General features: G+C 39.0%; 1 long non-coding RNA gene across 1 annotated transcript in view; it reads right to left on the bottom strand.

Moving 5' to 3' along the window:
- The window catches only part of LOC123266886, a 20,918-nt gene extending 6,521 nt beyond the window's left edge, over positions 1–14,397 (bottom strand). Inside the window, exons 1-2 of the long non-coding RNA XR_006509891.1 lie at positions 14,386–14,397; positions 11,352–11,361 (exon numbers count right to left, since the gene is read on the bottom strand). This is a non-coding gene — a long non-coding RNA (uncharacterized LOC123266886). The remainder of the gene's footprint in view (positions 1–11,351; positions 11,362–14,385) is intronic.

Below are 14,397 nucleotides of genomic sequence, written 5' to 3'. Positions count from 1 at the left end.
AAAAAGTGGTAGAGATCGGTGCTTACTTACGGAATATTCATTTGGGCCGACGCACTAAAAACGCAAGAATCATGGAGTAAGGCTGGACCAGTATATCGACTGAGTGCCCTACGAGTAACTAGCACCTTCCGCACAATATCAGAGGAAGCAGTGTGTGTTGTTTCCGGTACTCTGCCTCTCAGAGTCCTAGCTGAGGAAAGACGGAACCTATATCAACGAAAAAGGTCAACCACACTGAGTCTTGAAGAACTTAGAAGGGAAGAACGGCAACACAGCATCGCAAGATAGCAACAGGAGTGGAATTCTGCAGAGAAAGCTTGGTAGACGTACCGTCTCATACTTCGGATTGATGTGTGGTTCAACCGGTGAGATCAACTATTATTTAACGCAGATGTTATCAGGACACGGATGTTACCGGAAGTATCTTCACCGCTTTAAGCACGATGATACCCCAGAGTGCCCGTCCTGTCCAAGGGTCAATGAAGATGCGGGGCATGTTTTCTTTGTGTTTCCACGTTTCAACCAACAGCGCGATGAGTTAGAGACGATTCTGAAAAAGAGAACCCAATCAGAATCAATAGTAGAAGCAATGTTGTCGTCAGAAGCTGCCTAGAACAGCACAAGCACTTTTGCTACAAAAGTGCTTACAGAGTTGCGATCCATTGAGAGGAAAAGAGCGAAAGACATAATCTAGAAGAAAGAAGTAACATCTCAGCCACCCGAAGGAAGAGCGGCAGCTAATTCCTTCCCCCGCGGAGAAATGCCTTACGGCGGTACCATGGGGGATCAGAGGATAGAAGAGAAAGAGGTTTACGGTTCAGCGGGTAGGGGCGTCAGCGTCGAGTTTTAGTATGACGCTGCGTCGAGTCACCACATATCCAGGCCAAACAGCTATGCCTAGAATCCGTAAAAAGGATTGCCCCCCCCCTAAGGAAAAAAAAAAAAAACACTTACACACACACACACTCACACACACACACACATACACATACACACACCCACACATACATACATACATACATACATACATACATACAGACATAGTGACACCCTCGAGGGAATAGTCAGGGAAGCTTCTTAGGACCTCAAAAGGTCGAGATCTGTTGAAAACTCGATTTTCGAAAAACGGGGTAGAATTAATAACTTGCCGATTTTTAAAAATTTTCGATTTTCGTCGCGGGAAGTTAAAAATTTTTTCAAATGTGGTTTTTTTGGAATATTTTTTAAACGGCTTCATTGATCGATTATAAAATCTTATCAGCTCTAAAGATTGAAAAACCACGTTGATCAACGCAAGCCCGGTCAAAATCGGTTGATTCGTTCGTGAGTCATCGTTGTCGATAGAAATCCGAAAAAAGTGTTTTCTTCCGAATCACTCCGAAATTCCTAGTTCGATCAATTCTTACTTACAGATTCTTCATGAGGCTTTAAAAAACTTTTTCAAATACTGCTAACTGCGTGAAAATCGCTTCATTCATTCAAAAGTTATTGCAGTTTGAAAATTCAAAAAATCATCTTATTAAACTGCTGTTAGAGTTTAGAGCTCGGAGAGCTAAAAAACATAATGAGTGCAATTCTAAGCAGCTAGGTATGAAATTAGCGGGGTTGCACAGATGGCCTTCAGGGTCTACCGTTTTTCTATTTTTTTTCTTCTTTTTTATCAATTTTTCTGATGAAGAAAATTTTTTTATTAAAATCTACGGAAAATCGTATCTTGTGTAAGAAATTCTTAGCTTTTGAATGAAAATATCTTTTTTATAATTAATACATCAAAAGACTCTTTAAAATCCAATTTATGTGGAAAAAATGACTTTTCTCGATGTGTAGCGCAAGGTACTTCCAAGTTGACTTTTTTTCAGAAGGATCAGATTTTTTTCCACAAAATATATGGTTTTCACGATGGGCATATTTTTTGGTGAATCGCAAATTAAATTAAACGTTACATCCGTTAAGTGATATACCATTATTCGGGATAGTTACATAATTTTCTGTTATGCATTTAAAAATTTTAAACTGCTCGCTTATAAATTGAGTTAATACGATGCAGATGGCGCTCAAAACTCACTCTATCTATTTTCTTCTTGCGAATATTTGTTGACGAATGTCTTTTTGTAGTTGTTTGAGAGTTTGAAGTTAGCACAAATATAATTGCTTATATTTCTAATTATTATTGCACTTCTTTGATTTTTGATCACAATGAGTAAGCGTATAAGATTGATAGTGGTTGTTGTAATCCGTTTAACGAGCCACGTAAGTGACTAATACGATCTACTTTACCCTACATGCATAACCTCTAAATGAAATCAATTAAGTCAGTGGCTCAGTGTTTAGTATCAATCTTTGATAGCTAATTATTTAAAATTTGTACATGAAAAAGTAAATAAGGATTCACGAAAATTTTCCAATGATGATCGTTGGAAATTTCCTGATGCAGATGAAACTTCAATGTTGTGTGTACGTTATAGATTTCGTGTTAGAGAATTTATTCCACTGGCGCAAAAGGAAGAGGATATTATTTCAAGTCAAGTCAGTGTTGAGAATCTGAGTGTATTAGCTGAAATAAGAACTCCAAAAAGCAGTTTTCGTTGAACTGTCAGTAATTTTAACGAAAATCGTTGCGATTATAATGATCATTCTTTAGAGCGGTTTTCGAAAATTCTTTTATAGATGCACAGTGAAATAAATCAAGATCACTGTTCAATGATAGCTTAAGTAAGAGAATTATATAATGCTGAAAACGACAAGTAAATTTTTCAACATTTGATAATTTTAAGATCTTTTGATTTCTTAATACTGATGCTATCGGTTATTTCTTCAGAGATTGATGAAAAAAAAATTAGAAAAACTGTTGATCCTGAAGGCCATCCCTGCTACTTCCCGCTAATTTCGTTGATACCTGGGCGCTTAACATTGCACCTACAAAGTTTTTGAGCTTTTTGAGCTACAATTTGATGAAATTTGAGTTACAATCTATATGTTGTTTTGAGCTCTCCGAGCTCAAGAAGAAACTTATTCTATGCCTTTGAGCCCTTTGAGCTGAAGAAGTTTTATAGGACACCATTCTTTGAATTTTCCAACCACAATAACTTTTGAATGAATAAACTAATTTTTACGCGATTGGCAGCATTCTACGCAGTTTTTAGCCTCATAAAGAATTTTTCACCTTCAATTGGTCAAACTCGAAATTTCGGACTAACTATGAAAAAACACTTTTTTCGGTTTTCTTTTGTTCACGATATCTCTCAAACGAATCAACCGATTTTGACCAGATTTGCGATGATTGACGTAGTTTTTCTAGGTCAAGAGCAGATGAGTTTTTAAAATCGATTGGTAGAGCCGCTCAAAAGTTATTCGGAAAAAGCTACTTTTGAAAAAGTTATTTTAATATTTCTCAAAATTTCTCAAAGTCTATCGGTCCCAATCGGTTTTTAATCGACAGGAAATCTGTTGGGCCAAGCCCTTTTGAATGGCACCAACCACGATGGAATCGGTTCAACCGTTCAAAAGTTATAAAAGGTTTACATACGTACACACACACACACACACACACACACACACACATGCGGACCCAGTGGATAGCGTTGTTCGCGTCCGTGGGTTCTGCTTTTACACCCAACACGTGCTCTCCAGGTAGTGCTAAATGAACAACACCAACAACAATATGGAAATGTAACAGAACTTTCAACTATTGTCTACAGTACAGGGGTTGGATACCTCAGTGCCGCCGAGGGAAGGCGTGCAAACGGGCCTGTATTCGTCGTTATCAAGCAACTGTTATGACAGCGGGGTGGACCTCATGGCTCTGCTGTCTGAAAATGCGACAGGGAGTACGAAAACAGCCCAGATAGGAGAGAACGGACGGCTGAGCAACGTTTCTCAAAAAAGTGGAGGCCCTTTTGCTCCTGTCACTAATTAAACCTACCGAGGAATAATTAACTCTGTACTGCAAGATTGAAGAGTTAGCCGACTTCATAAAGAACAAGAAGAATCTCCATCATGAAACCTGAATAGATGTGCTTTGGCGCAGAACTTACTTCGCCAGCGAGTCTTTGGAGAGAATATCGACGTTTGCTTCATCTGTGAAGAAGAATAAGAATATATGGCGAGGCTTTTGCCTACCTCTGAAGAGGTCGTTTCCTGGGCTCAGTAGAGCTATACACGCACGTATATTTGTCCTATCCTCAACATAACGAGAGCACAGCCAAGTTTGCGAACAAGGAAAAACCGCTGCTCTCTTGTTAATACACATTCATTGAACAGCTGCAAGAGTTGCGTACAATTGTAAGTGTGTGCAACTCTCATCGACTCCTCTGACAACTCATTCCCTGTGGACACATCGAGATGTACCCACAGAATATGAGCAGTATCCAGCGGGGACCACGGGGAGGCGGAGTCGATTGAAGACCATGCTGTTTGTGTAATGTGTTGTGTGTAAAATATGATTCTACGTATAAGTGTTTGCGTGTGTAGGGTGCCCTGGCACTTGTATTGTTTGTGGTCATTTTCCCTAACTTATTCTACGGCAATCATCCAAAGCTTTATACTGTCCTCACAATTGTGTGGAGCATATCGCTTGTGCCTAGGGGCTCCGACTCTACCTAGGTGGATGTCTGTTGAGTCTCGTCCCTAGTCGCGTTTTCGTTAGCTAGTTGGGTTTGGAGTTTGCAGCACATTACTACTTTACTGAAACCTTTTAAAAGCTTGAAGTTACTTTGGGATGTTGCAATCGCACGCGTAACGCTCGCCCACTCCGCGTTCCCACCCCATTTGTCCTTGAGCACCTCGCGTTGAGTCTCGTACTCATGGCATTCAATCATTAAGTGCTCCACGTTGTCAACCCTTTCTCCTAGCCCATTCTCCCTACACTCGTCGCAGAATCTACTATCCGTATGTTCGTACTTGAATTGGTATTCTTTAAAGCAACCGTAGCCGGTTAGGATTTGGATCAGCCAGAAGTTAGGGCTGATCCATTTGTTTGTTAGACGCTCTGCTACGTCTGGGTCATCTGTGAACAATATCTAAACCTCCAAGACTGAGTATGGTTCGCGGACGAAACTAGCACGGCCGCAATCTGGATTGTAAACACAAAGAACGTTACCGCAAACAACAGCGGAAGTGGAGCAGGTTTTGTCTGGATTCAAACCTCCACAACCTACTTCATGGTTGTCTATCTCTCACCAAATGAAGGGATTAGTGTGTTCCGACTGAAACTGGCAAATATAGAAGATGCAATTACTAATTAGCTAGTAGCTGATGACTTGAACGCTAAATCAGCTGAGAGGGGCGCTGCTTTCTCCGACACCAGAGAAAACGAGGTCGCTGACATCGCGGCTAGACTTGACTTCATAGTGCTGAATACTGAGAGCACCACGACCTTTAGAAGACCAGGGTACCAAGAATCCATCCTCGACATTTTGTTGGCGACTCCAAGGACTGCCAGCATGATTCAAGACTGGACTATATCCGAAGAATACAGTGGCAGTGATCACCAGTTCGAGACAATCATCGTTGGATTGGCATCTTTTTCGGTTTCACAACGCGACTTTTCTAAGCAGAAGTGGAATGCCAGGAGACTTGATCTAGAGGCACTGTGAGCTTCACTTGCATGAAGCTGGTCTATCCTCCAGAACATCCTGACTCCGGATACTTGCAGCGAGTCGGAAAAGGCAGTGCTAAATACGATGAAGGAGATTGTTGCCGCATGTGACGCTTCTATGCCGCGGTTAAAAAATCGGTGTTTTCACAGGCCGGCGTACTGGTGGTCAACAGACAGCAGAACTTCGCAAAATATGCCATCAGCTACGTCGCTGCGCCACGAGAGCTTCAAAACGCTCCCTGAACCAAAACTTATATTTGACAGAGTATAAGCAGGCCAAAAAGACGCTAAACCAAGCCATTAAAGCAAGTAAAGCGAAGTTGTGGAAAGAGATCTGCAATGATCTCGACAAAGACTTCTCAGGTAAAGCCTACCAAATTGTCGCCAAACAACTTGGAAAGGCTTCACCAGAGGCTCCGAAGTCTCTTGCCTTAATGGACAGCATTATAGCGGAGCTTTTCCCCAAAGACCTGCTGCAGGAGAAAAAACACTGCTAAGAACATCGAAGTAACACCCTTCACAACTAAGGAACTACAAGACGCGGCCAAGTCACGCAAAACAGGAAAGGCACCTGGACCTGATGGCATCCCGGCATCGGTGATCAAGATTGCAGCCCTGGAATACCCAGACATACTCCTTAACCCCTACAACGCATGCTTGGCAACTGGCACGTTTCCCGCGGTCTGGAAGCGGCAGAGATTGGTTCTCTTAGACAAAGGTAAGGGAACCCCTGTAACACCTTCGTCGTTGAGACCACTCTGTATACTAGAGATTACTGGAAAACTGCTCGAGAAGCTCATACAAGGAAGACTTCACAACCACATCGACCGTGCTGGAGGTTTTGCTACCAACCAGCATGCCTTCCGGAAAGGTCGTTCGACAGTCGGAGCGATTGAGAAAGTCATAAAGACAGCAACAAAAGCATAGTCTGGTAGCCTCAAAGCTCGTAAAGTATGCCTTCTCCTCACGCTAGATGGCAAAAACGCATTTAACAGCGCAAACTGGGGAGACATTTTAGACGCTCTGAAGCAGAAGTTGAATGCGGAGCCAGAGAATCTGGCACTGATCGACAACTACCTTGACGATAGGAAGATAATAGTGGAAACTACTGAAGGCCCACAAAAATACGAGCTTCTTGAAATCCCGTTGCCAGAACAAGTAGAGCTAACAGGCTTTGCAGACGACGTTGCGGCCACTATAGTAGTAGACAGCGTAGAAGAAGCCGAACTGCTAGTTCGGGAAACCATTGACGCTATCGAGACTTGGCTTGATAAGCAACACCTGAAACCCGCCAAACAAAAAACCAAGATGGTCGATTTTGACACGTCGAAAATGGTTCCTAAATCCATTCGCTGTAGACATGGGAAGAACAATACTGGCGTCAACAAGGTCCCTGCGCTATTAAGGGGTAAAGATAGACGAGAAACTATCTTTCCGTGAACACGTCAACAGTACATGCAAGAAAGCCAGCAAGTCAGTGTCTACCCTAGCACAAATTATGACCAACACCATGGGACTAAGAACAAAAAAGAGAAGAGTTCTTCTAGAAGCAGTCCACTCGTTACTGCTTTATGAAACAGAGATATGGGCAAACATATTGAAGCAGAAGGCCTATCGGCAGAAGATAGCAGCAGTACAGCGGCGAGGCGCTCTCAGGGTTGCTTGCGCCTACCGCACAGTTTACGAAGCGGCTGTATTGGTCATTGCTGGAGCTACGCCCATCAACCTGTTAGCGTTCGAAAGAGCAAAAATCTATGACGCTAAAGGTAGTGACGAAAACATTAAGGACGCTAGAACGAGGATAAAGACGGAAACACAGCAAGAGTGGCAGGACCGATGAACATCGGGAGAGACGGGCAGATGGACAGCGTGCCTGATCCCAAACATCAACGTCTGGCTTTCTCGGAAGCACGGGGACACGGACTCCTTCCTGACCCAGCTATTGACCGAACATGGGCAGTTCAATGCCTATCTTTTCAAGATAGGTTTGCACAGCACACCGACGTGCAAATACTGCCTAGACAAAATTGATAACGCCGAGCATACGTTTTTCGAGTGTAATCGATGGAAAGACGACAGAATCAGCACCGAAGAAATAATAGGCACAACGCTCTCCCCTGAGAGCTTCGTAACCTCGATGATCAAAAAAGAAGAAAACTGGTCAGCTGTTACAGCCTACGCGCAGCGCCTTTTAAAAGAAAAAATCGCAGAAAGGGATTAGAAACCAGTAGTCACAAGAAGTAAGCGTCGTGAGACGCAACATGGACTGAATTAAAGTAATGCTAACGTGGTTCCGATCCAGTCATCTCCGTACCATCGATGGGGGAACAGAGAGGAGTTTTTTTTAGTGCGTAAAAATCTCACACTACCGACCATCATCTTTCAATGATAGCGGTGTCTGGAAATTTTTTTCGCTTCTCTATATAAAAAAAAATAAAAAAAAACACACAGACACACACACACACAGACACACACACACACACACACACGCACACACGAACACACACACAGTTATTGGCAAAACCAATAACTTTCTGATTTTTGAAAATTTTCAATTTGCTTAGCGGGAAGTTAACAAGTTACTTTCAATTTTGCCTGATAGATGAGAAGTCAGTCATATAGCACTTGAGTTTTCTCGAAAATTGATGTTAAATTTTAAAAACGAAATCAGTGAATCCGCGAATGTTGACTCAAACTCCAGTGAAATTGGTATTAAAAATTCTAATCCCTCAAAAGCTCCGGCGGGTAATCAGTTGCTTAATTTGGATATAAAAAAACTTGTTATTGACTTTTACGAAAGCGACGAGAATTCTTAACAATTAACGGGCATGCAAGATTTTAAATCTGTGAAAGATTATAATGGTAATCGAATGAGAGTATAAAAAAAGTTTGTTTTATGTAATTTTGAAAGATTATATCAAAATTTCATAGTAAAGTACGATTCAGTAGCAATCGGACTCTTAATTTGCGAGTTTGAGGCCTACTCTTTGTATTCTTGCTAGAAGTAGTGGTACACATGTTGTATGTGTATGGACTATTCACCAAAATGTAAAATTAATGTTACAAAATAATTGAGTATCAAATATTCTTTATGATTAAACTTGGCTGAGATATCAATTCCACTCCATTTTCTCATTGAGGATGTAATTTTCTAAAATTTGCGATAAATACTGATTGGATTATGGAAACTCAACTTATTAATAAAAATTTATTAAATAAATTGGTTTGCAATAATCTAACAGAATCTTGCTCCTTCAGAAGTTGTAATAGATGTCCAAACAATGAAGAAATCATTCGGTACTTTCATGCATCGTTTAAGAAATCTGATGTAAATAAAATCGAATATAAAATGTGGACATCAACCGATCGATATACCATTGCAAATGTTATTTCAGATTTTAATATTTTTATTACCTTAGCGACGCAACGTGATAAACTTTTAAAAAATGATTTTATAGTGAAAATACAAAGTCGGTTTTTCTCTAATGCGAAATTAAATTTGAAGATTGTCGAATTTGCGGTAGTTTTTGACTTCGCAGAAAACTATGCATTCGTTGTGCAGAAAGCTACCCAAGACTTTCATTGGAATAATGTCCAAGCTTCTATATTGACAATGACAAGTCAATACAACGAAAATGATATGATTTAGCATTTTTCTCAGTTGATATTTCAGATTGCTTTAAACATGACATAATTTTGATTGATTTATTTCAAGAACAATTGGTTTCTCTTTCTAAATAAAAATTTGCTGTTATTGATAGGATTTTTTATTTCTCAGATAGAGCACCTCAGCAATTCGAAAATTTAAAAAATGCCATTCGGCCTCACCCGAAATGGACGGTAGATCTCATGTGATATTAGATTTTCTTTATTTATGTTATTTAATTTGTTAAATAACAACTGTTTATGTAATTTTTAAATTTTCAATCCGCTATAACTTTAAACGAGTAAACCGATTATCACGTAATTGACAATAGTCGATGCAGTTTTTCAGTAGATTCCACAGAAATCTAACTATTGCAACGGTCCTCATCACGCAACGTTTCAAAAATTTTGCTATATTTCGACTTAACTCGACGTGCTAAGTCAGAAAATACAGGCAGTTGGAATGCTGGATTAGCAGGATCGTCCACATTGATCGCGGGCTCACGGTCTTGTGGAGGGTCTTGATCAAGAGGTACCTGGTCCTTTACAGTCTCGTCGTCCGAAGTTATACTCGATTGGATAAATTAACGCGTTGGCAGAGTAATACAAAACAAACTTTTATCACGATGCGTCGAGATCTCTTCGTGTAGCCCCACAATGGGCGCCAAAATTTATAATGGTCTTTTGCACCGGCACTGGCGTCGACAGGGCCGGAGAGCACGACCTAAATTGGCTTACCTGGGTTTCGAAGGTAGTTACCGTTCCACGATTCGAAGTCGTTGTCGTTTGTCGTCGGGCGGCGGGTCGATGACGAAGAGATTTAAAATTCGAATGAACGGCGAAACGTAAAATAATAACTCAAATAATTCAAAAATTCAACAATTTGGCGGGCTTGCGGCGGATAACTAACTACGGTCGGTAAATTGACTATGCTTGTGGGTGATTGAAGCTCGAGATAAGTTTGGGCCCGCGCTCGGAGATGGCGCGTCGGTCGGGCTAGCTGTCTTACACAGCTCCAAATTTCTCGGGCGTTACGTTTAATAACAACATCAAAAAGAAATCACGTTCAATTGTCGGCATATATCACTGTTCCAACCAATAAGACCATTAACAATAGTTATAATAATGTCACACAGTTGGTTCAATGCCAGTGTCTCAAACAAAAAAAAAAATTAATAATAAGAAGCGAACGCTCGACTTTGAATCTACGTTTCAATTTACGAACACACACACATATACACCCCGATGGTACCATGCCTCTGAGTGTCGTCACACAAGTCTCGATAATCCGAAAGGAATTCAATAATTACTTTCGTAAAAAAAAAATATTAATACAAAAAAAAAATTACACCAAAAATCAAACTGGTGAAATTTACTAAAATTGATCGCGATATTGCGGTGAGGACACCCTGGGGCTAAATTAGCGATCAGACTCACCCTGCGGCAGCAGTAAACCCCTCGGGTCGGTACTCATCCAGGTAACTGACTCTCAACGAAGTTGGCGGGATAGCGTCGATGTCTTGGCGATGGCGTCTCCCACGTGCACGTAATAATACTAATCAATCGTCACTCGGCGATAATCCACACAGTGGCCGTGAACAATCGCTTCGACAAGGTACAATCGTAAAATAATAATTAACAATGTGCAATATTTAACTCAGTAATGGTGGTTAATTGCGTTGTAAAATATTTTAATGCTTGTAACGGAATTTGTGTGACTAACAGACACGGCGTCCAGATCAGAATCAATTTATTATGGCTGCCTCCTCGGCAACATGTGTTCTCTAGTTTTCCGTTAGTTCAAAAAACTCGCATCCAATCAGCTCACAGCTTCTTCTAGCCGGCCGTTATATTACGAGGTGCGTCCAGTACTCCGTTGCGATCGATGATTGGTCGATATGTCACTCGGTTCGGCTCACAGCATCCAGATGGTGCCTCGCTCGACTTAAGTTGCTAAAACGCCGTCATCATTCGTTGGTTTCAAATTTTGCTTCGCTTTCGCCGTGGTCCTCCTCCAGATGTCACGCTAGTAATTGATGGCTCTGTGTGAATTCGCGGGTTCGTCTGATCGCTCAACTGATTTTCGCTCTCACTCTAACATACTCTCTACAATATTCACACTCATTCATGCACACTTTTCAAATTCGGCGCGTTTTCTGTTATAAGCCTTGACTCGAGCTTCACACTTTGATCAGGAGGCCGCTTGAGGCGACACAGTCGCGTTGAATCGCCGCATTCTTTCAGCTAAGCCAAAATAATTGATAATGATAAAGAAAATTAAAATAAACAAATAGCCAAACTAGTCTTTTGACATGGGGAATTTTTCCCGTGTCACAGTATATACATATATATATACATACATATATATATATATATATATATATATATATATATATATATATATATATATATATGTATGTATGTATTAGTGAATAATTACTGAAAGAGCGGAAAAGCGGGGATCAGGTTTAGGTCTGGATATCTCAATTAAAACGCGTAAATTATTATCAAAAATAACACTAGGAATTTATTTACATTAAATACACTCAATATGTAATATGTTTAATAGCGGATTGTTAAGATAAAAGCGGATTTATAAATAACAGCGTGGTTTGCAAAAGCGAAGCCGGTTGACACGTGGTTGAACACTTTGCCGGCACTGAAAAAGCGGTGAAATAAATGCACTGTTAACACAAATTACCTATAACAAACTAAAGCGGATTATTAACAATTAATTTAAGCAAATTAAATTATAAAATAAGCGAAATGCGGTTTATTAATGAAAAGCGAAAGTAAAGAAAAACTAATGGCGACTTGATGCAGCGAAAGCGTAGAAGCGAAAGATAATAACAATAGTCCGTCTTCTTCCTCGTTGAGTTGGGGAAGAAGGCTATTGCGCATGTCTAGCGGGAGCGATCAGCCAATAAAGCGGTCGACTCATGGCGTGATCGAGAGGCTGATTTTCTATTGGCGGTTCGATTTTTGCGGGAACTAGCGGTGGACAGGTGCGTCTCTTGAATTTGGGAGTCCCCCAGGAGCGAGTTTATCGCTACTGGGCCTTGTTCACCGAACAATTAGGGTGTGTCAAAATGTAACTTCCATGGAAGCTTGGAAGCTTCGCTGAATGTGTGTGTGTGTGTGTGTGTGCGGCCGTATGTAAACCTCTCATAACTTTTGAACGGCTCGATCGATTCCACTGCGGTTGGTGTCATTCGAAAGGGCTAGACCAAACTGAGATTTTGAATACATTTTGGACCACTTTGGACCTGTAGATTTTGATAAATCTTAAAAAAACTACTAAAAAAATTTTAGTTTAAATGTGGTTTTTATGGAATAACTTTTAAATGGCTGTGCCGATCAATTTCAAAAACTAATCAGCTCTTAACATAAAAACCACGTCAGCTCAAAATGACACAAAAATTATATTTTTGAGCTCGAAGAGCTCAAAAACGTATTAAGTGCAATTTTGAGCGCTTAAGTATGAAATTAGCGGGAAATTGCAGGAATGGCCCTGAGGGTCATCCGTTTTTCTAATTTTTCTTTCTTAAAGTTGTGACATTAGAGTAGTTTCAATATAATTCTGGAATATTTTCCTGGAATTTTAACGAAAAATTTTTTTTTGGTACAACTCTTTAAACAACTGATGACAGCTCCGAAAATTCTCTACAGTCACTCCTTGGATGATACTTCTGCAAAGAAGTTAATATTTACAATATTTGTTAATAAACCGTTAATTTAAACTCGTCGAAAAGAAAAAAAATAATGAATGAAATCGAACCAAAATACAAATAAATTTTGAACCGATAAAGAGAAAAGTAAAAAATCTCTATATTTTAAAACTCTTTTTCTATCATTTTGAAGTCAATAAATTATTTAATCAGCAACTAACACAAAATATTTGTGAAAAACTTGAATTAATACATATTTTCTTCATCTACCTCCAACAGTTCTTCATATGATAGAGGTTATTGTGGAAAATTAACAATAAATCCACGCCGACCTGATGATTTCTGAGCTAACATTAATTAATTTCCCTATTCACTTAAGGTTTCGGCTGCTATCTAGTGAGCAATATTAAATAACTCATTCAACTTATTCTCTTAAACAGTTCTATTTTTGATTTGCGTGGATGATTGTTTTCGTTTACAACTACGCTGCAACTTTTCCATTTTTTGAGAATTCTCAATAACTTATTGATGGCCTTTAGAGTTTAAGAAGTAGAAATTTGGGCCTTTTTTCATTGTTCTTGAACCTCGGTCACAGTAAAGAAAGCATTTTCTTCAATACTACATTTTTGTACTTTATGATTATAGAAAATAAAGCTAAAACGTCCCTAAAAATTGGAAGTTTTCGTCCAACAAAACCACTTATTGGAAAACCAATTAACCCTTCGTTGGTCGCGCTATGAGCGATTCCCCGCTTTTTTTTTTCAATTCGTTATAAAAAAAAAAATAATTTTTTCCAGCCTTAAAAAATTTAGCTATTCCTTCTTCAATTCATTTAGCATGCACCTAAACAGTTTTTAAAGTTGTAGGTATTTTTATTAATTAGATATTAAATAATAAATGTCGTAAGAACATGGTATCGCGGCGATTCCCCGTAAGCGCGACCAAACCCGACCATGAAATTTTATTCGCAGCATTGCCAATTATATGAAACTTGAATAAATAAAAACAATATGGCCGTCATCAGCTGTTATAGTTGTTATGCGCATGTCCCATAAAGTTATTTATTTAATTTATTTGTGCAATGTTATTGTAAGTAATTTTAATATAAAAATAAAAATATAAATAAATAAATATAAATATAAATATAAATAAATAAATATCATTACGTGGATTGGATCACAAGAATAATAATATTACTACTGTGACTACAAAAGTATTTAATACTTTACTCATCAAAGCATTAAACCGGTACGTATTTTTTTCTCTGATAAAATATTTGAATATAACGTTTATGATTAAAATTAAAGTCACGATACTACATTACAATTAAATATTAAATAATTTAATTAAAATTGATTTAGCAGATATTTGATAATTTTAAGAATTCTTTTAATAAATAAATTGAGTCAAAAAATTGACATGTAGAAATTTTTAATAAATAAAAAAAGCAATTTTTTGAAAATAATTTTTCGGAACAAATTAATTTTT

Source organism: Cotesia glomerata, linkage group LG1 (assembly GCF_020080835.1).
Source record: "Cotesia glomerata isolate CgM1 linkage group LG1, MPM_Cglom_v2.3, whole genome shotgun sequence".
Taxonomy (NCBI): Eukaryota; Metazoa; Arthropoda; class Insecta; order Hymenoptera; family Braconidae; genus Cotesia; species Cotesia glomerata.
The sequence above is the reverse complement of the archived record's forward strand: the minus strand, read 5'-3'. Positions and strand labels throughout refer to the sequence as shown.